This window comes from Diabrotica virgifera, chromosome 6 (assembly GCF_917563875.1).
Source record: "Diabrotica virgifera virgifera chromosome 6, PGI_DIABVI_V3a".
NCBI classification, from domain to species: domain Eukaryota; kingdom Metazoa; phylum Arthropoda; class Insecta; order Coleoptera; family Chrysomelidae; genus Diabrotica; species Diabrotica virgifera.
In genome coordinates this window covers 172,812,297-172,835,005 of record NC_065448.1, presented here as the reverse complement: position 1 = coordinate 172,835,005, position 22,709 = coordinate 172,812,297, and positions in this window count along the sequence as shown.

The window sequence follows — 22,709 nt, the reverse complement described above, 5'->3', positions numbered from 1 at the left end:
TGCAAAGTCGACGTCATTGTCTTTGCAAAGAGACGCTAATTGTATCCGAACGTCTGCGGTCCCTCCGCTGAGAGCCTGTAACATTCTAATTAATTTTGTAATGTGAAGCTCAAAGTTGACTAAAATTTTTGTTATTAACTTTTACTGCTATCTATTACTATAGCGGATCTATTGAGCTTTACCCCACTAATCAATCACCCTGTATTACTGGGCGAACAATAAGGAGAACTGCAGAAAAAGTCTAAACTTGGAACGAAGAAATAAGACGGTAACAAAATAATTACTGTAACAACAAATATTTACCACATCTCATCCCATGACCAAAAGAGGATACAATACGATATTTCGTAACTTTCTGTTACCATATTGTATCTTTCTTACCATTGTGTTCTTCCTTCTTTTAATCACCTCAACGTGCATTACTCTGTCCACACAGCATATTTTAACATCTTTCCGTAGTACCTGGTCTCAAATGCTCTTAATCACAAATTTCCATCTTTAACGTCCAGGTCTCCATTTCATAGAGTAGCACGGAAAATGCATAGAGGCGACAAAGTGAATTTAAATAACAAAAATTATCGTATAAAAATTAATCCATCGTCCAGCAATAACTTATGAAAAAGAAACATGGACATTATTCAAAAGAGAGGAAAGCAAAATTCAGATCGTAGAAATGTAGTATCGTAGATCGTACAAAGAGAAAGAAATTACATAGTTCCCAAATTACAGACGGGCTTAAATTGAATCTATTCTTGAGTTTACTGAGATATGACAATAGACAATTGAGCTGGAGGGGTCACTTGGTAGGGATGTATGACCAAAGACAAATTAAAAACGTTTATCATTAAAAAAACACAGTCATCAATATCAAAGGAAAATGCGAAAGATCAAGAGCAACCTAAATATTTAGTAACATGGGAGTAATATAGAATAAGCGAAAAACAATGGCACAAAATAGAAAGGACTAGAAGAAATTTGTACATGGTCAAAATTTAAACAAAATTTACCCCTCCTCTATCCCGTCGATTTGTATACAGAGTGGGCCAAAGAAAAGAGTCCATCTCAATATTTGGCAGTATTTATTAGATTTTAAGGAAATGACGAAACAGGTCGATTTTTGATCTAAGGGGGACACATTTTATCGGTACATACATCTGTCATTTGTCAACCCCCTCCCTTTCATTTCCCCCATAGGGAATAGGGTTTGTGTGCTAGCTCATTTGAAAGGTATTTCAATTCTCTTTTCAGTAATATAAACATTAACATAATTATTCATACAGTGTCAAATAGTTTTTTTTTTAAATTAAATTAATTGACACAAAAAGAAGAATGTACATAATTTATTTAATTCAAAATACATTCTAATGTTGTCACAAAATAGAAAAAAAAATGTTGTTTGATAAATAAACATTGCTTTTTGCTTAATTCCAATGTTCAAGCTGCCACCCATCTGCCTCTTGGTAGGTTGAATATTGAATTTAAGCAACAATGTTTATTTATCAAATAAACATGTATTCTGTTTTCTGTCAGCAGTAGAATGTATTTTGAGCTAAATAAATTACATACATTCTTCTTTTTGCGTCAATTCATTTAATTCAAAATAATTTTTAATACTGAATAGAAAATTGAATAAACTTTCAAATGAGCTAGCACACGACCCCTATTTCCTATTTCAAAATAAGGGGTGGGAAATGTGGAAGGGAGGGGGTTGACAAATGACAGATGGATGTACCGTAAAAATGTATCCCCCTTAGATCAAAAATCGACCTGTTTAGCCATTTCCTTAAAATCTAATAAATAGTGCCAAATATCGAAGTGGACTCTTTTCTTTGGCCCACTCTGTATATAAGTATTCACTTTTTAAAAAATACAAATGTACTAGGTGACTCACGCAAGCCTGGCATAGTTCATAAGCTTTATTTTTAATGAAACACCCTGTATATCGTCATATTTTTAAAAGCTCTTTAACAACCTGATCTAAACGAATGGTAGGGAGCCCAAGAGGGGATTTTTGCAGTTACACGAGCGCGTCGAATTATCACATGGGGAGAAACCTTGTACCCCGTAAATGTACCCTATGGCAATAGACAAAAAAGATGCAAATAATTCCTTCACGTTCCCCTAAATGTACTAACTATGAATGGATAGACACTTTTTTGCAAAATATCACCCCATATTCAGCAGATCAGGAAGTAAAGGATTTAGTAGATAACGCAGATGTTCAAAATGATTAATTTAATTGTCCTTTGAAATTTACGGAACTACAATTTGCATTAAAAAAAAGACAAGAATACAGATCCAGGTATGGATCAAGTTACATACGATATGATATGGAATTTACCAACTGTCGGTAAATTATTTATTTTAGAAATTTTTAATGATATTTGGTTATTCAACGCCGTCATTGAGGAAAGGAAAAATGTTGTAGTTGTACCAATCCCCAAACCACAGAAAAATCCCAACCTTGCAGAATCTTATCGGCCCATTTCCTTATTATCCTGTGTTATGAAAACTTTTGAACGGATTATTAAGCACTGGTTAGAATTTCATTTGACTAGCATTGCTTTTTTTCAATTAGAACAATTTAGTTTTAAAAAAGGGTTTAGTACTATTGACGCAGTATCTTATTTAACAACAGACATTAAGTTGTTTTTCAAATAACTATTACTTAGGTGCTGCATTTCTCGATATAAAGGTGCCTACGATGCAATTAATATCATTATGTTAAGAGAAAAATTGCTTCAGGCAGATGTTCCTTCAAGAGTGTGTAATGTCTTATTATACAGTGAGCACGTAAAGGTTGGAATAAATTCATTTTCTCGACAATGGACGATTTTGGAAAAAAATCCCAAAACAGGTCAATTTTTATTTTTAAAATGCGACTTTTTGGCATATGTATCATACTAGTGACGTCACCCATCTGGGCGTGATGACGTCATCTTAAAATTTTTTAAATGAGAATTGGGGTCGTGTGATAGCTCATTTTAAAGGTAATTTAATTCTCTATTCAATAATATAAACATTAACATATTTATTTATACAGAGTGTCCAAAACAAATTTTTTTGAATTAAATTTATTGACATAAAAAGAAGAATGTGTGTAATTTATTTAACTCACAATACATTTTACTGCTATCAAAAAACAGGAAGTAATGTTTATTTGCCAAATAAATATTGGTTTTTGCTTAAATTCAATATCAAAGCCGCCACCCACCTTCTTCTGGACAGTTTGAACATTTAGTTTAAGCAAAAAACAATGAATATTTTTCAAATAAACATTTTTTTTGGTTTCTGAGAGCAGTAAAATGTATTTTGGATTAAATAAATTACATGCATTCTTCTTTTTGTCAATAAATTAAATTAAAAATATGTTTTCTTGGACACCCTGTACAAATAATTATGTAAATGTTTATATTACTGAATAGAGAATTAAATTACCTTTCAAATGAGCTATCACACGACCCCTATTCCCATTTAAAAAAATAATCGATGACGTCATCACGCCCAGATGGATGACGTCACTAGTATGATATGTATGCCAAAAAGTCGTAATTTAAAAATAAAAATTGACCTGTTTCGGGATTTTTCTCCAAAATCGTCCATTCTCGAGAAAATGAATTTATTCCAACCTCTACGTGCTCACTGTATAATCTTCTCACACAAAGAAAAGTTTAAGTAAGGTCGAATAACAATTCTATAATAGGTACCAGACGATCATCCACAGGTTTACCACAGGGTTCTGTTATCTCTCCCCTTTTGTTTAATATTTTTACAAAAGAAATACACGATGGGATTAATAATTATAATATTATACAGTACGCTGATGATTTTGTCATTTATAACACTAATAAAAATTAGAAGCAGGCATAACTGAGCTCACGTCACATATACAGCTAATTACTTTGAAATTTGAATCGTTAGGTTTTTCCTTAACCCCTCAAAAATCTAATGTTACCATCTTTACAAGACATAATCTGCCAAATACTGATAATATTAATGTAAATGGTACACTATACCCAGTATCAAATAAGGTAACTTATATTGGAATTATTCTTGACATGAAGCTTAGCTTAGTCTGGGCTGATTATCGGAGAATAGGCCATTTTTGGGAAAAGTTATTTACCAGCAATTTTATTGCTGGAATCGAATCTTATGATTGTATATATTAATAATATAGATATGCAAAGTCCGCAGATACTGTGCTACTTATTTTATAAACAAAATGGCGCCCGAAAATCGTGTTTTTTTCAATTTTTGCTCTATAACTCCAAAGATTTTAACTTTAGACCAAAAACACTCAAATAAAAATTCACCGCAATTAAATTCTGCATAGAGACGTGTTTTTTCCGATTTACTTCGACGAAAACTTTCCCCGGAAAAAGCGGGGTTTTCCAATAAAATCTTTAATTTTCAACTAAACTTTTAGATAAGTAGTTGTTAATCAATAATTAAATAACTTAGTAATGTAAAAGCCCTTTCTGTATGTATTATAATTCCAGAAGGCGATGGAAATTGAATGAACAGTTTAGCAACAATTGAAATGTTAATTAAAAATTTACGGTCACTATAATAACGATAATAATTATGATGCATAAGAATAACTATGATTTTTTCATAAAAAGACACTATACCTATCTAATGTACTTTACAGAATTGAAATTGGACTATTTAAGCGGCCTCAGGAATATTTTAAAATTATAAACAATTTTTTTGCTTATAAAAAATAGAATATCTTGGGAAATATTAAACTAAACTAAATAGTGAAAACTGTATTCGAAAGACAGCGGCAGGATGCTTCTTTTAAAGAAAAAACGTTTAATTATGACGAGTGGTTCCTGAGATACAACCGTTCAAAGTTGGCCGAAATTTACGGCAAAGATATAAACAATAGGATCATAGAACCCTTTCCTTTTTATTTTTATCCTCTTTCTCCACCATATATTATTATAATAAAAACTATCGATAATACGTGTGAAAATTGCCAAAAATAGCAAAATTCCAATCAAAAATTAGGTTGGAGAAAATGTAACCCTCAAAGTTCAAAATCGGTACACGTTAAAAAAAATGCCTTTTCTCGGCTTCCCATGGAGCAATTTCCTTCATTCTTTTTTTGTTCCCAAGTAACTCGAGTAGAGCCATCGAACTAACGTATTATTAAATGTCAAACTTGCTTTTGTTTTGTTATAATAAATTTATTTATTTATTATAACACAATATTTTAATTTGTTTAAATAAAAATTGTTTAAATAATTATACAGCTTTCAAATGAGAATATTTATGTTTTTAACTTTAAAAGGTACACTTGTAGTAAGTTTATCTAAGAAAAAGCCTACAACTGGAAAAAATATGTAATTTTCTGTTCTTATAAATAAATTAATCTATTAGCGTCTCTTTGTAAAGACAATGACGTCGACTTTGCAAAGTAACAAGACACTTACTCAACACACACACTACACATTACTCCCCTGACTTATAAGTGATAAGTTATACAATTACGTGGCTAAAGGTTCTAGTTCTAAACCAAAGCCAGAATCAGAAAAAAAAAATTAATCTATTATGACAAAACAAAAGCAAGTTTGACATTTAATAATGCATTAGTTCGATTGCTCTACTCGAGTTATTAGGGAACAAAAAAAGAATGAAGGAAATTGCTCCATGGGAAGCCGCGAAAATGCATTTTGTTAACGTCTACCGATTTTGAACTTTGAGGATTACATTTTTTCTAACCTAATTTTTGATTGGAATTTTGCTATTTTTGGCAATTTTCACACGTATTATCGATAGTTTTTATTATAATAATATATGTTATGAGGATTTTAAAGATATGAAAAATGGTGCGGAGAAAGAGGACAAAAATAAAAGGTGATGGTTTAAAAATTATAATCCTATTGTTTATATCTTTGCCGTAAATTCCGGTCAACTTTGACCGATTGTATCTCAGGAACTACTCGTCATAATTAAACGTTTTTTCTTTTAAAAGAAGCGTTCTGCCACTTTCTTTCGAATACAGTTTTCACTATTTAATTTAGTTTAATATTTCCCGAGATATTTTATTTGTTTGTAAACCAAAAAATTGTTTATAATTTTAAAATAATCCCGAGACCGCCTAAATAGTCCAATTTCAATTCTGTAGAGTACATTAGATAGGTATAGTGTCCTTTTATGAAAAAATCATAGCTATTTTTATGCATCATAATTATTGTCGTTATTATAGTGACCGTAAATTTTTAATTAACATTTTAATTGTTACTAAACTGTTCATTCAATAATTTCCATAGACTTCTGGAATTATGATATATACGGAAAGGTCTTTTAGGTTACCAAGTTATTTAATTATTGGTTTACAACTACTTATCTAAAAGTTTAGTTGAAAATTAAAGATTTTGTTGGAAGAACCCGCTTTTTTTGGGGAAATTTTTCGTCGAAGTAAATCGAAAAAAAAAACGTCTCTATGCAGAATTTAATTGCGGTGAATTTTTATTTGGGTATTTTTGGTCTAAAGTTAAAATCTTTGGAGTTAGAAAGCAAAAATTGAAAAAAACACGATTTTCGGGCGCCATTTTGTTTATAAAAAAAGTAGCACACTATCTGCGGACTTTGCATATCTATATTAATAAAACATACAATAATAAGATTCGATTTCAGCAATAAAATTGCTGGTAAATAACTTTTTCTTGTATTTTGCTAATTAGCCCAGAGTAGCTGGAAACCATTAATTTATACAAAAAATAGGTACAATCAAAATGTTTAAAAGGTATAAATTTTTTAAAATTCATAAGAAGAACTTGGTGGGGAACAGATCCACAATCGTGTTTAACTTTCTACAAAGCCTTTATTAGGTCCATCCTGGATTACGGATGTACGTTGTATGGATCAGCCAGTCCTTATACCCTAAAACAATTGGAAATAATTCAAAATACTTTCATAAGACTCTGTTTGGGTGCAATGTGTTCAACGCCTGTAAAACCATTTCGGATTGAAGCACTTGAACCACAATTATTTTTGCGGAGGGAATGGTTGTCAGAAAAATTTATTATTAAGTCTTCTTTTAAAAATCCTACTCTGTTACATAAAATAGCTTTATTAAATAACCACGATTTAACAAACAAATATTGGTCAAAAAAACCTTCTCCTCCATTATGTATGGCTTTTAGAAATACAAGTCTTCACAGTAGTGCTTTAAAAAGACCTATTTCAGTCGATAAATCTGAATACTATTAGTTACTGGTTATCTGGCAACATGTAGAAGTTTGGATCAAAGAAAAGTACTTGTAGTCTAGGATTTTTTTCCTGGCTATCCAATGGCGACCTTTACTTTAACTTTGACCTTCAACGGCCCAAGTAGCAATTTTTCGACGCATTGGTTGTCAGTACAAACAAATGCACTGTATATAACGTTGCCACAGTGGACTTTCAGTTGTTTCGGCCAACGACCCCTAACCCGTCTGACATTACGATGTTACAACGTTAATGCTGGTCACTCACTTACGGATATCGAAGAGGCCATGGCATGCAGGCCAGGACCGAAGGCCGTTATTTGAGTAGTTAAGTTAATGAACTGCAGTTGAGACGCCACACACATGCAGTTTTGTGATCGAACGTGCCAACGCCTTTACGAAAACTGCGTGTATGTGGTGATTTTAGCTTCAATTAACCGCCTGTCAGTCGCTCGGCCTCTTCGATATCCGTAAGTGAGTGGCCACAGTAAGTAATATCTTTAGTTATATGGGCAACTAAGTTATTACTATTGTGACAACTACATATCACAGTTAAGTTTTTTCAACAATCGCAACTACTTAAAAACGTTATAATGCTAAACTAATTTACGCCCATGGGTTTTCTGGCCGACTAGGTAGTTGTCTCTCACGACCCCAGGGCCTTTTATAGTTCTATAGATGTGTGACACGTTTACGGCAACTTCAGGAGCAAAAAAAGAATTTACTTTATAACCTTAGTTTTTTCTTATTATTTTATATTTTATTTTTCTGGAAATTTTCGATTTATTTAACAACCTGTTTATTTGTTTTTTATTAGCTGGTTTCTCCATTGTCCATTGTTTTATCAGTAGATTTGATAAGCTTAAATCTTTGTATCAGCTTTGCTAGACAGGGTTGCCAGGCCAGTTCTTACTCTTTCAGTATTATATCCGTTGCAAGATAATTTGGCTGAAACTCCGACAAAATATGTACTTTTTGTACATATTTTGTCTGAATTCCATCCGAATTATCTTGCAGCGGATAGTAGTTTTGCTTTCAAAAAATCAATAGAAATCAGTAGATTCTTTTTAATAAATACATACAAATAAATACAGTAAAATCTGTGTTAACGGTTACCTGTCAAAATCGCCCGGTTTCATAATCAACTTAAAGTAAACATTAAGTAAAGTTCACTTTAAAGTTGACATTTACCCATATATGAATTGTGATAAAGGTAGGTACCAACTTACTTAAAATTTAAAAAACTGATTATGAAACCGAGCATTGCAATCATTTTGAAAATTCTCCAAACCAATTATATGAAGATCCACAAGGAAGAATTTCCTGTAGCTGGCTGTATACCATTAATTACAAGTAAAATTTAATAAAAAATTTTGGTCCTGGTAAAAGGTATATTATTTTTAAAAGCCCTATAGGGCTACAAACATCGAACAAAACGTTTTCGCTCTAAAAAGAGCATCATCAGTGTTGCAAGAACATGGTGAGCCAACCAAAAAATACGAAGGTGAAAGCCTTTCAAAAATGGACTAAAAGTCACATCAAAATGCTAACATAGCAAATTCCAAAGGATGGATATAATCCCAAAGGATACGGCCCTAGGATAACATATGACTCCCACACGTTGTAAGTGGGTCAAATGTAACAAATTAGGTCATTATGTTACAAGAGCTGACAGGCAACTGATGTGACTTTTAGTCCATTTTTGAAAGGCTTTGACCTTCGTATTTTTTGGTTGGCTCACCATGTTCTTGCAACACTGATGATGCTCTTTTTAGAGCGAAAACGTTTTGTTCGATGTTTGTAGCCCTATAGGGCTTTTTAAAATAATATACCCGTTACCAGGACCAAATTTTTTTTTTAAATTTTACTAATTATATGAAGATCTCCTTATTTAGATCTGGTATTTACCAGTTTCATTTCTCTGTCCATCTATTATCATCATCTACGTCCTGAATCTTATTTTCGGTAATGACATTGGGAAATTGTAACAAAATTTCTGAAAATTAATTTAGAAATGGGGTGAATACTATTAAAAAGCAAATTTTATTTTAGTGATAACAAAATATTGAAATATACCAAACATCTAATAAAAAACATTGCCTACTAGAATTTTTTAAATAATATCAAAAATATACCAAAACAGTAGATATCTACTAAATGTGGCAACGCTGTTAAGGAGAATGATGCACTTCAATTGCACTGGTCACATGACCTCTGTCACCCAATAAGAGGGTGCGTTCTAAAGTGGTTGGGATAGTCGGTCCAGGCCGTGTTTGGTCGGCGATTGGACTTCTCGGTTGTCTCATCCGTCTATGGTTGGTAATAAGGTATATTTTAAGTAATATTAGTAATGTTGTTTAATGCACCATTTTGGTTTTTTTGGGATGTAAAGAAAATAAAAACACAAAATATAAAAAATGCAGGCATTTTCTAATACCTTTAAAAGCACCATCAATACATTAAATTTATACAAAACATCTTTAACATAAATTCTGGCTTTTATATTAAAATTATATTTTTTAAATTTACATATTTTTTGTTAAAAAGGTGATAAAAAATGAGCGCGTGTGTTTTTTAAAGGTGGAATATCCATATTTGACGGTAATCTGAGATGCGTTTATAAATTTCACATCAGGTAATTTTGTTTAAGTCCTTATTTATGTATTTATATAAATTTAAATACCTGATATGATGTCAAAATAGTTTACTTTTTATATAGGTAAAAAAACATAACCAGTCCGACTCTTTGAGCAACCATTGCACGCAGGCACTTTTTATAGTCGCTTCAGTTGTCTTATGCAACGCTTAAGGTTGCCTAGGCAACGTCAAGACAACTCAAAAATCGTCCACCAAATTAGTGCAGAATTGGGTCGTCTTCTAGGCAATAACAACGTTGTAACAAAACGTTGCCACGCGGTAGACAACGTTGTCGCGTCGACAAATTGCTACTTGGGGGACGTCATCTTCTAGAGTTTTGAGGGTTTTTGGCATTAAATTTACATAAACATATTACTTATGAGTTTTTTGGATCGCTAAATACGAATATGCCATCAGAATTGACCATAGGAGCACGCGGTGGCCAGGGCCACTGCAAGGGAAGTCATCTTCTAGAGTTTCGATGGTTTTCGGCATTTAATTGATGCAAATGAATTACTGGAGGGTTTTTTGAGGTCGCTAAACACGAATATGCCACCAGAATCGACTCCCTGAGCACCTGGTTTCCAAGGTCAATGAAAGGGGCTCCTGGAGTTTCGAAGGTCTTCGGTACTACATTGATGCAAACGGATTACTCATAGGTTTTTGGAATTACTGAACACGAATACCCCATCAGAACAGACATCGGAGTACCTGGTGACTAAGGCATTCATGCTTTAGAGATTCGAGAGCTTTCGGCATTAAATTAATGCAGATGGGTATTACTCATGGGTTTTTGAGGATGCTGAACACAAATACGCCATCAGAACAGACACTGGGGTACCTGGTGACTAAGGCACGTCATCTTCTGGGGTTTTGAGAGTTTTCGGTACTAAATTAATGCAAGCGGATTACTTGTGTGTTTTTGGGGTTGCTGAACACGAATATGACTTACTTAGATAAAAGACTCTGGAATATCTAGTGACCACGATGAATAACACTATCAAAATAAAATATAGTAAATCGATCTTAAAATAAATGAAGGAAAAACATTGTCAGATATAAATTGATTTTATATTTATAAATAATTAAAACAATTGAATAGCACAACATAGTTATTTTAATAAAAATCTACAAATAGCAAAAACACTTTTCACCAATTTGTACGCTTTCTTTGAACAGTAACTCAGAAAACCTCCGAGTACTCTGTGTGTACCATTCCGTTTGCATCAATTTAGTACCGAAAACTCTCGAAACTCCAGAAGATGAAGTGCCAGCAACTCCAAAAAGCCATGAGTAATCCATTCTTATCAATTAAATGCCGAAATCTCTCGAAACTCAAGAATATGAATAACCTTAGACACCAGGTGCTCCGTGGGTTGGATCTGATGGCGTATTAGCATCCAGCTACCCCAAAAAGCCATGAGTAATCCGTTTTTATCAATTTAATACCGAAAACCCTAGAAACTCCAGAAGATGGAGTGCGGTTGGCACAATGTGATTCGTGGGTGGGAGCTGATAGTGTATGCATGTTCAGCAACCCCAAAAACCTAAGAGTAATCCATTTGATTGAAAACTCCAGAAGATAACCTGTCTTAGGCACCAGGTGCTCCACGTATTTGTGTCCAGCAACCCCAAAAACCTATAACTAATCCTTTTGTATTAAAGACCCTCGAAACTCCAAGAGTCCGTTTCATTGACCTTGGAAAACAGGTGCTCTGGGAGCCGGTTCTGGTGGCATTTTCGTGTTTAGCGACCTCAAAAAACGGTTATGTCCAATTCTCAACCTTCGAATGACTGCTTTTTCTTTTCTAGTCATAGTTGGGAGTTCAAATATATTGACAGTCTGCCGGATCTCGTGTAATGTGCTTTTGATTGTATTCCAGTGGATTTGCCAAGCGATATGTTGTTGCTGCTTAAACATCTGCTTTAAATCACTACGGATTTAAACATGTACTTTTGAGTGCTGACCATTTAGGGTAGAGGCTAGTTCGGCGACGTGATCTCCTTTTTCATTACCGGGGATGCCGATATGAAATGGTATCCAGATGATAGTAACAACTACGCCTTGAGAAGCAAGTGTACTATAGATGTTATGGATTTCGTGAACTAAAAGATGTTGAACATATAAACTTTTTATGGAGAACAGTGATGATAAGGAATCTGTGCATATTGCTTGGTTTTTACTATCGATTTCTAAGGATTTAAAAGCTTCTAATATCGCGTATAATTCTCCAGTATATACCATGCATACATCTGGTAATAAAAATGATTTTATTGTGTTATCAACTGTGGTAACAGCACATCCAGTTCCTATTTCACTTTTGGAAGCATCTGTGTATACAATTTTTTGGAATTGGTTCTTTTCTATGATTTCCTGAAAGTATTGCCTTATTACAATGCTCGGAGTTTCGTGTTTGTTGTAGGCCAACAAAGAAGTATTTAAATGTAGGATTGATCTGCTCCAAGGAAGGGTAGCTGGAATTGGATATGGAAGTGTTTTGGTAAGATCGATGGCATTTCTTGGTTGATTTCTGGATTTCAATAATTGATTGGATCGTTCTCAGTAAATCCGAGAGAGGTTTTGAATTTCCTTTTAGTTTGTTAATATGCTCTTTATAAGTTAGTCTACTATCAAAAGTTAAATCAAGTATTTTGTAGTGTGTTACAGTTTGCAATGGAATTTCGTTGAGATATACAATAGAATTTTGGCTACAAGGTCTTCTGCTAAATCGAATTAATTTTAATTTGGAAGATGATAGTATTAATCCTGTATTTTTAGCCCATTCGTTAAGTTGATTTACGGCGGTTTGCAGTACTTTACATGTGGTGGTTGTATTTTTTCCTTGACAATATAGAATAATATCATCCGCATACATTACATATTTGACTGGTAGACAAACACTCGAACATATATCATTTATTATTGCGACAATAAACAAGGTTGTACTGAGTACAAAATCTTGTGGGACTCCATTATATTGCGGGTATGTTGCAGATATTTCACCGTTTACTTTTACCTTGAAAGTTCTTTTTTTAAGGTTCTGTATGAAGAAATAAATATTGCCTGTAATATTGTATTGAAGAAGCTTTTGAAGAATGGCTGGTCGTTAAATGTTATCGAAGGCTCCTTCTATATCAAAAGCGGTAGCGATAACATTTTGTTTATTCGAAAATGCGGTAGCTATTTGTGTTTGCAGTAACACTAAATTATCAAGTGTAGAACGGTGGCGTCTGAAGCCAGAGTGGGCTTCGTTAATTATAGCATATTATTTTTCTAGAACCCAGGTTAGTCTTAAGTTAATCATTTTCTCGAGAAGTTTGCATGACGAGCGGGTTAGTGAAATTTCTTAGTAAGCAATATTCTATTGTACAGATTTAGAAGTTTTGCAAGGCTGGAATTAGATAAATTTTTTAAAAATATGTATGGAATATTATCTGGCCCAGCAGTGGAGTTTTTATAAGACGCTGGAGCTACTGTTAATAGTGTAAAAGGAAAGTTGATAGCGGCTATATCATGTCTACTAATTTGAGGAGTGTGAGAAGTTACCGAATTTTGCTCATTTAGATTTTGGTTATGCTCGAGTTCAATTCTAAATTTCAGTGCAAAACTTTCAGCCGTAATATGCGAAATTGTTTGGTTATCTGTAATTACTTTTCCTTCCTGTGTAATTGCTGGGATTTTTGGTGAAGATTTCTGTAGTTTCATTTGTTTTATTTTTTTCCACAACTGTGTTGGAGATTTATCACTGGTAAGAGTGGAAACAAAATTTTGTCAGGAATCTTTCTTACTTTTTTTAACAACATATTTAGCTTTAGCTTTTAGTCTTTTGAAGCAAATCAGGTTTTCTTAACTTCTCTTTCTTCGATATCTGTTAAGAGCAGTTTTACATTCTTGCACTATTTGTTCGCATTCTGGATTCCACCATGGTACAGCCTTTTTAGAGGGGCAGATTGTTATTTTCTGGACATGAGTTTCTGCAGCCATGATAATGCAATTATTAAAAAGAGTTATTGTCTCGTCAATATCTTCAGACTCTTGTACTAATGATAGTAGGTTTTCGGCACTACTTTTGAAATGATTCCAGTCTGCTTTAGCAATATTCCACTTAGTGACGGTGCAATGTTTTTTATGACCATTTGTTATGACTATCGGGAAATGATTACTATCGTATAGGCCATAGGCTATTTAACGTATACCATGAGAGTGAATCAGCCAACTTGGGATCACACATTATACTTAAGTCAATAGAGGAGTAAGTTCCTAATACGATATTTAAATATGTGTTAGCTCCACTGTTCATCAAACAAGCATTATTGAAACTCAATACGGTTTCTATGATTTTTCCACTTCCGAAAGTTTTCTTGGAGCCCCACATAGTATTATTGGCGTTAAAGTCTCCGACTAGTATAAATGGGCTAGGTAGTTGGCGGACTAAATCATCTACCTCGGTTTCAGTGAGGTTATAATTAGGTGGAATATAAATACTGCATATAGTTATTTTATCAGGACACTAGAGAGTTACTGCTATAGCCTCCAAATTAGTGGTTAGGATGTGATGCAAAGAAAATAAATCGTTAGACACGTAAATAGAGATTCCTCCACTTGCTCTAGTAAATGTTTTTCGAAGAAAATGGTAACCTTCAAAGTTTTTAAGCCCTCGATTATGAGAGTCTTTAAGATTAGTTTCTTGAAAGCAAGTATATCGGCTTGTGTATTGTTGATTAGCTGTTGTATGCGTTCTAAGCGAGGGTAAAACCCATCGCAATAGGGAACTTGCATAATTTTTTAAATTCGAAAAAAATGTTATAAATCACAACAGAACATAATTTAAAACATGTATCAAAGATAAAAAAAGTTTTGTTTGTCTTTCGTTTGGCCCCTAAAGACGATTAAAAATTCAAATTAAAACAGGTGGTCCAAAACGCATAGTGACGTCATATAGTTGTGCACGTACATTCTGCACCAACAAAGTAAACAAAATTGGATATAATTTTAAATTAGACACTATAAACGTCAGTAGAAAATACAGTTATGTAACGTCACAAGCGTTTTTGATCGTTTGAACTATTTTACATTGGCTAAGGGTTCTTCTAAACCAAGGCCAGACAACAGAAAAAATATATAGATTTTAAATTATCTTCTAAGTTATTATGAGGTTTTACCGAGTGAAAGTTTGGAAATATTACTTTTAAAGGAAACTGAATAATATTACGTAATAAAAAAATGTGTAAGTTCCCTTATAGGTTTGGCATTCGTTTTGACACTGACACTAAGTTTTATAAATATATTTGATAATTTATATTTCTGATATATTTGAGTGTTTTTAAGATATATTTTTTAAAATGACCGAAGAGGGTTTTTGTAAAGGGCAGTCTGATAACTTACCTATAGTTGATATGTGTATGGTGGCTACATATTTTCAAAAGAGTGAAAATTTTTCCGTCGGAGAAGTTCGGGGAGTTAAAGACGATAAGTAAGTACATATGTTATGTATATTATACTCCCATTATACCTACTAATTTTATACTGTGATTTTATTCTGATTATTATTCTCATAAGTATTTAACGATAAAACTTAGTAGGTACACACTTCCTATTAAGTATAGTGATCAAAAAATGTCATTACAATATAAATATTTTCCCATATTTCGCGACGATGCTGTGGCCAAATACCCAAGTAGGTGGAGGCCAATAAACTAAAGAAGAAGAAGAAGAATATACTTACATATAACCCTCCCACATCACTGATATAACCATATAAAAAACTAATGTAAAACTATGTGACGTCACGGGCCGTCTGAACTACTTTAAAATAAAGAAGACTTTAAATTTGTATTTCTAAGTTATTATGAGTTTTTGAAGCGGGAAATTTTGGAAATCTCATTTTATACAAAACTGAACATTATTATGTAATAAAAAAAAATGTGCAAGTTCCCCATTCCACTGAACTAGCGTGAAAGTAATGGCTTTAGGTAGTCAAGGAAGAGTCTGAGAGACAATCGTTATTATCACTGATTGATTGAGATATTGTACTTTCTATTTCTGTGTTATCTATATTTAACTGTTTTTTATTTTCTTAGTGACTCGTGTGAATCTATTTTTCGTTGTTCTGCCTTCAATTGAGGGGTATATTTTTGACATATCGTCAAGGAGTGCCTGGACATTTTGAGTGAACTCCTGTGCTTCGTGCAAGGGGTTATCACTGCCGAATGTATTTTCAAGGAAGGTTAGGAAATTTTCAACAGGAAGGGAAAATGATGAAAAGATTTTGGATAGTGTAAATTGTGGAATTTGTTAATTTAGACTTATCGGGGGAGTCTTCCTTAGATCTTTTGGCTTTATGCTTAGTGGGAACAATTACATTTGGTGTGGGCATTTCACTGATTATAGTGGGTGTATTTTTAGAAGTTTGTGTTTCTAAAGAGCTTGTATCACTGATGTCAGAACGACTTCGTTTCTGACTGGTGGATGGGGGAAGAAAATCAATATTTGGGGTTATGGAAGTAATGGGAACATCGACTGTAATTATTTGTTGACTAAGATCTAGATTATTTGTTGGATTTGATAGTGTGTCATTATTTGATATTGGGGAAGTGGGGATGGGAAGAAACGATTGTACATTTAGGGAAGGATTTCTAGGAGAATTTTGACAATTATTTGTTGTGTGACCGTGTTGTTTGCATAGAAAACATACCATTTTATCCGTAGAGAGAAATATTCTGTGAGAGTTGTTGTCAAAAGGGATTATTATTGAAGTTTGGAGCTCAAAGTTTTCTGTGGATGGAGTGATATATACTTGTTTTCTGAAACTCATGATATGGGTAAATACATCACCGGGGATTCCAGCTTTTAGATATGACACTGGTGACGCGAGTTGTAGACCTAGATCCTTAAGATGTTGTTCTATGATGTCGTGTGGAATTGATGGACAAATGTTGGAGATTATAAGCCTTTTAGCTGGGGTTACTAGTCTCCGTACTGGTAGTTCAACTATATTTATTTTAATTGTAGGATGTTCAGTAATAATTTGATCAAACAAGCTCAGAATTTGTTAGGTATAGATACAGATTCTGTTATTGGAAATTCTTGAGGCGAAGCAGATGTTTTTTGGATTAACAATATTACCTATGGCCTTGACATAGTCGAGTAGTACTAAATTTGGTCCTGCATGAATTAAAATAGCTTCGGTCTTCTTGGGATACTTCGGAAGTGGTTTAGTCATAGTAGCAGTTGCATATGAACTAGTAAGATTACTGGAAGAATTGGGTCTAGAGATGGTGTTGCTAACAGTGGAGGAACATTGATTTAAATTGTTACGCATGTAGTCAAAAGTAACTTGAATTTTTATTTTTATTAACGCTTTGGATGTCTGGAAATAAGTGATACATCGCTGTAATACTGGTTGCCTAACCGTTGGGCGGAATAGCAACAATGAAAAACTATTGACAGTTTGACACTGAGTGTGTTATAGTTGGAAGATTATTAAGTAAAAAATCTCTTACTGACCTAAGCTACAGCTTGTTCTTGATGACCAACACTTAACACAATTGTTATTAGTCACTATTTGAGCAAAAAATAATTTTAATAACTAGTATTTAGAGTGATAATTACAAACGTCACTAATTTACAGATCGATACATACACGTTCTGACGTTAGTTTGACAGTCGAATGTAATTTAAATTTGTTTAAAAAGCAACATCTCAGCATTTTCTATATTTTTTTTAAAGAAGCACAAAAATAATTTTATTTTTTCTTTTATTCTACTTATGTACTCGTATTTACTACCAATTTGGCATCGTCTTGAAAAGTGGCATCTGTATATCGATGTCACTTTACATTACCTTAATAACTTTTTCCTGTACTTGTTATAGGAAGTCTGATCAACTCGTTAGTTAGAGATTTGATTCCCTGATATTACTTTAAAATATCAGATTGATCCAAATAATAGCCTAGTGAAAATATTATATTATATATATTTAGTTCAATATTTTACCTTTTTGTATACACGTGAAAGGTATATCCCACTTTCATTAACAATCATTTTGGCATCAAAAAAATGGCATCGCTGTTGAATACATTTTCCACAACGAAATGGGCAATTATTTGAGAATGTAGGTATATGTTACAGTTTATGTGACAAATCCGGTAAGTATTAATAGTAACCTAGCAGTTGGTCAATGTTATTAATAATGCCTTTATAATTAGAATTACTGGCTATTATTAATACTTTCCTAAAATTCTGATTAATGTAATAAAAACGCATTTTGGCTTCACTCTTGTTTATTTATGAAATTTGATAATAAAGTTAAACAGTTAAACAGAATTTATTAATAAAAAATCTCAAGTAGACACCTTATAAGTAAAAACAAACTCATGCACACGTATTAGGCTTTAAGTTACTAGATTATAATTACTTGTTTTTATAGGAAAGTCTCTTGTGGTACTTAGAATTACAAAGAGCGCTTAATTTTTTGCGTTTGCAGCGTTTTTAATTGCATTGGCCACTACAATTGCAGTGGCGGAATCCTTGGTTGCATAAATTCGAATCTTTACAATCGCGTTCACTGAGACTTATCACTTAATTTAGGCGCTTCATTGACTGAAATAGGTGTTTCCGTGGAGGTGGTAAATTCGTTTCTGGCATGAAGTTGGTTTAAGATGCCATGACTATTGCCTAGCTTGTATAGCTTTTCATCTATAACTGAAATAATAATGGCAATAATGTTTCGGCTATCGACCTTAGCTCTATCATCTTCTGGAATTCGCACTTTAATACTTTGTGACCTACTTTTTCAACAGGAAATCTATCATTAGAATGCTTTAACATTCTGTCAGATGCTTTTACAAGTGACTGTTTAGCAATATCCCGAGTCTCCTGAATATTCTTTTGAAGTTTTGTCTATTGCTGTGCTATCTTATTCGTCTCTCTCATTTTCTTTAACGCCAATACTGGCATTGTCTTCCTCATTGACAGCAGTTATCGCACACGTATTATGTTCGATTGGGCTGTTAAGTGTTAACTGTATCTTCAACATGTACTGTTGAGTTACATTGTTTATTTAAATTTGTTAAATGTATTTGTTAAATGTAAGTAATAGATTATGGCAAATTAGTTAATAAATTGTAAAAATAGATTTAGTAGTTTAGTAAAAAATGTAAAAATATAAAAAAATATCTGTAATCCCATCAGGAAAAACGACCTGGATTAGTCACTAGAGGCCAGGTAATATGTATAAACAATAAATAAATAAAAAAATAAAATGTTGAGTTACATATTATACGTGTTGATCTCCGCAGTGATTAATAAATCTCCCTACACTCTGCAAGCTTCTACGCACTTAACGGTATTGAAATTTATCACATTTACCGTTCCAATCCGGGATATATTAATAATTACCGGTCGATGTGATTAATTCTGGCATATTTATTACTTTTACCTAGCTATTCGGTTTGTATTAATAGTAACCAGCAATTATTAATAATTTCCAATTAATCATACTTAGCGCAACATTTATATTGTCTTCATCAATAAATCATTCTGGTTTGATGTTGTGTTTAAAAGGAAGGCAATACGATATATTGGTCCAATTGGTTGAATCGTGACTTACAGCGCATCAAATGATACGATTTAACAAACAGAATATGTCACAAATAAGTCAAATACAGCAGTATATCAAAAGGGCTTTAGTGATGTATCTTCCTATTGTCCTTGTCCTATTGGACCAATCGTGACGTCTAGCACCTCAGATGATATGATTTAAATAACAGAATACGATGACATAGCGAAATCAAATAGGTGCTGTTACCTCAAATAATCGGATTGAACCAATAGAATACAATGATACAGAAAAATAAAATAAAGCAATATGTCAAAAAGGCCTTAGTTACGTATTTTCGCTTCTACTTGTGCAATCGTGACATAAAGCACCCTAAACCATAGGATTTGACAAATGGAATACAATGGCACGTAAATAAAATAATATAGCAATATATCAAATGCAATACATCAAAACCGGAATTAAATATTCGATCTCAACTTCTCACAGCACGTAATAGTTATTTTCCTAACTGGTGCGGAAAGTGATACTTTTACGCACGAGACTGCCGTTGACCCGAACGACGCGATAGCGGAGTTCGGACAAGCAGTCGAGTGCAGGGAAGACACTTTCCTCATGAGTTAGGAACAATATTTTTTCTAGAGCCGTACGTTTGGAAAAAAGCCACAACAAATAGAGTTATATCAATTTTTACTTAGGAGTGAAAATACACAAATTAATTCTTTGAAAAGGTTGTCAGAACCAATTTTTTAATATAATTGGTTACCATGACGACTATATTGGTTTCCATGACGACGATTCAAAACCTTTGTTATTGTCTACTGATTTGACTTTTTAATATCATGTCAAAATAATTCTATTTCAACGAATTATCAGTAGTAATTGCACAAGAGCTCTAAAATTTTATATTAATTTTAGAGATCTAGTGCTATTTGTTGCGATTATTTTATGAATTAAACTGTTCAACACCAAAATTTTATTGTAATTTATTTATGTAAGTACAAATTAGTACAATTAAACACATAGTTGTTATAAATATTTTACGGTTGAAAGTCATCACTTCTATAAATTTTAAAACTAATTGTCATTAATATCACTGAATGTATTTTTTCGTAGCAACGAAGGGCATCTGACGTAATATACTTGACGACGGGAAATTATCAAAAATTATCGGGTATAATATCACAAGAGAGTGAGAATAAATTGAAAATAATGCGACAGTTTTTCGAAAATTTGTTATCTGGCAATAGACACGAGAGCCCGCAGGGTTCGAGTGGCTATTGCCCAATGACAACAAATTTGAGTAAAAATGAAGCAATATTTTCTTATTTATTCTTACTGTCGTGTGATATTCCTAAGATTATTTTTTAATACGTATATTATGGATATTTTCTTAAATGTGACAGTTGTCAAAAGTAGGAAACTGGTTGCCATTAAGCAGAAACAATCTACTTAAAAAAATTCGATCGGTAATTTTCTACCGTAGATAATTCTCAGTAGTAATTGCACAAGAGCTCTAAAATTATCGAATTTTTCCCGAGTGACACTTTGACAGTTTTAATTTCACGACCCGAAGGGGAGTGAAATTATGTCAAAGTGTCACGAGGGCAACAATCCGATAATAATTTTAGAGATCGAGTGCAATTTTCTGCGATTATTTCATGAATTTAATTTAATAATAATAATTTAATTTTTCTGTTTAAAACCAAAAATGTATTATAATTTATTTATGTAAGTACAAATTAGTACAATTAAGGCTATGGGTACATAATTCGCAAATATTTTACGGCTATCCCTACCTTTTCTGTCTTCACATGGCAAATTACGTGTAGTAAAATTCACACTGGTATGGATATGTACATATTACTAGAATGTCATTCTACTTGACAATGTCATAACTAGCTTAAAGAGATGGCTTTTGAATATTCTTGGATAACTGTTATTTTTTGTATAATTGCAAATTATTAATTCAGTTAATAAATGTGATAATTTTTTCACTAGCTATGTATTCAGTGATTGTAATAATTTATATGTACCTACAACAAAAACTAATACTCAATCGAGAAAAGAGGAAAAGTGTTAAAGTGATATTTTATTAATATATTGTTACTATGGAACGTTTACAATTTTGAACATCTTTAACAACAAAATACTTGGATCACAGAATATATCTTGATGTATTCTCTGCTTCTATCTTCCATAAATATTTCACAATAAATAACTTTTTATAAAGTTCACCTCTTAAATCAATTATTTATCAAATACACTATACAGTGATGAGGGCGCTATTAACCGGCAAAATAGCACAAAAGATGGAAAACGTATTAAGTTGTGAGATGAAAAGAAATGAAACTAGTCGAGTTGGGAAATTTAGCGATATTAACCTAAAAAATTACTTTATATTGATTGTTTCCCACCTTTAGACGTATCGGAGGAGTTTAGCAACTGCCACTGTCCCAGTGACAGTTTTAGTAGACATACTCCACTGATACGTGTAAAGGTGGGAAACAAACAATAATGTAAATTTATATGTTAATGTCGCTAAATCTACCAGCTCGGCTAGTTTTATTTTTTTTTATCTCACAACTGAATACGTTTTCCATCTTTTGCGCTATTTTGCCGGTTATTAGCACGCTCACCACTGTATATCAATATTATTTAATCAACAAATAAAAATATTCCCGATTCATGTCAAATAATAATTTAAAATTGTCACTGATTGTCAGTGTCTGACTGACAATATTCTATTCGACTGAGTGCGATGTATGACAAAGATAGATTTGGAAAATATTACCACGGACATTGTGTTATTTTTATCGAATCCTGAAAAAACCAATAAATATTTTTGAAAAATCTAAATGCAGAATGAAAGACTAAATTATTACCGAGGGCCGAAAGTCCCTTAGAATAAATAAAAAGTTTATTTTGAATGAGATATTTGAAATTAAAAATAACACTAAATTTTCTCTTAGTTTTTCACCCCTGTAACTTATTAAAATAAACATTATAGAAGTTCTCAGGGACTTTCGGCTCTCGCTAATAACGTAATCTTTCATTGTGCGTTTAAATTTTAAAAAAATACTTATTAGTTTTCTCAGGATTCGAAAAAAATGAATCCCCATTTGAATAGCATTGCAGCCTAAAAAACGTACCGATCCTTTTAAACACACAGTTGTTATAAATATTTGACGGTTGAAAATCATCACTTTTATAACTTTTAAAACATTAATTGTCATTGTTGTCACTGAATGTATTTTTTCGTAGCAACGAAGGGCATCTGACGTAATATACTTGAC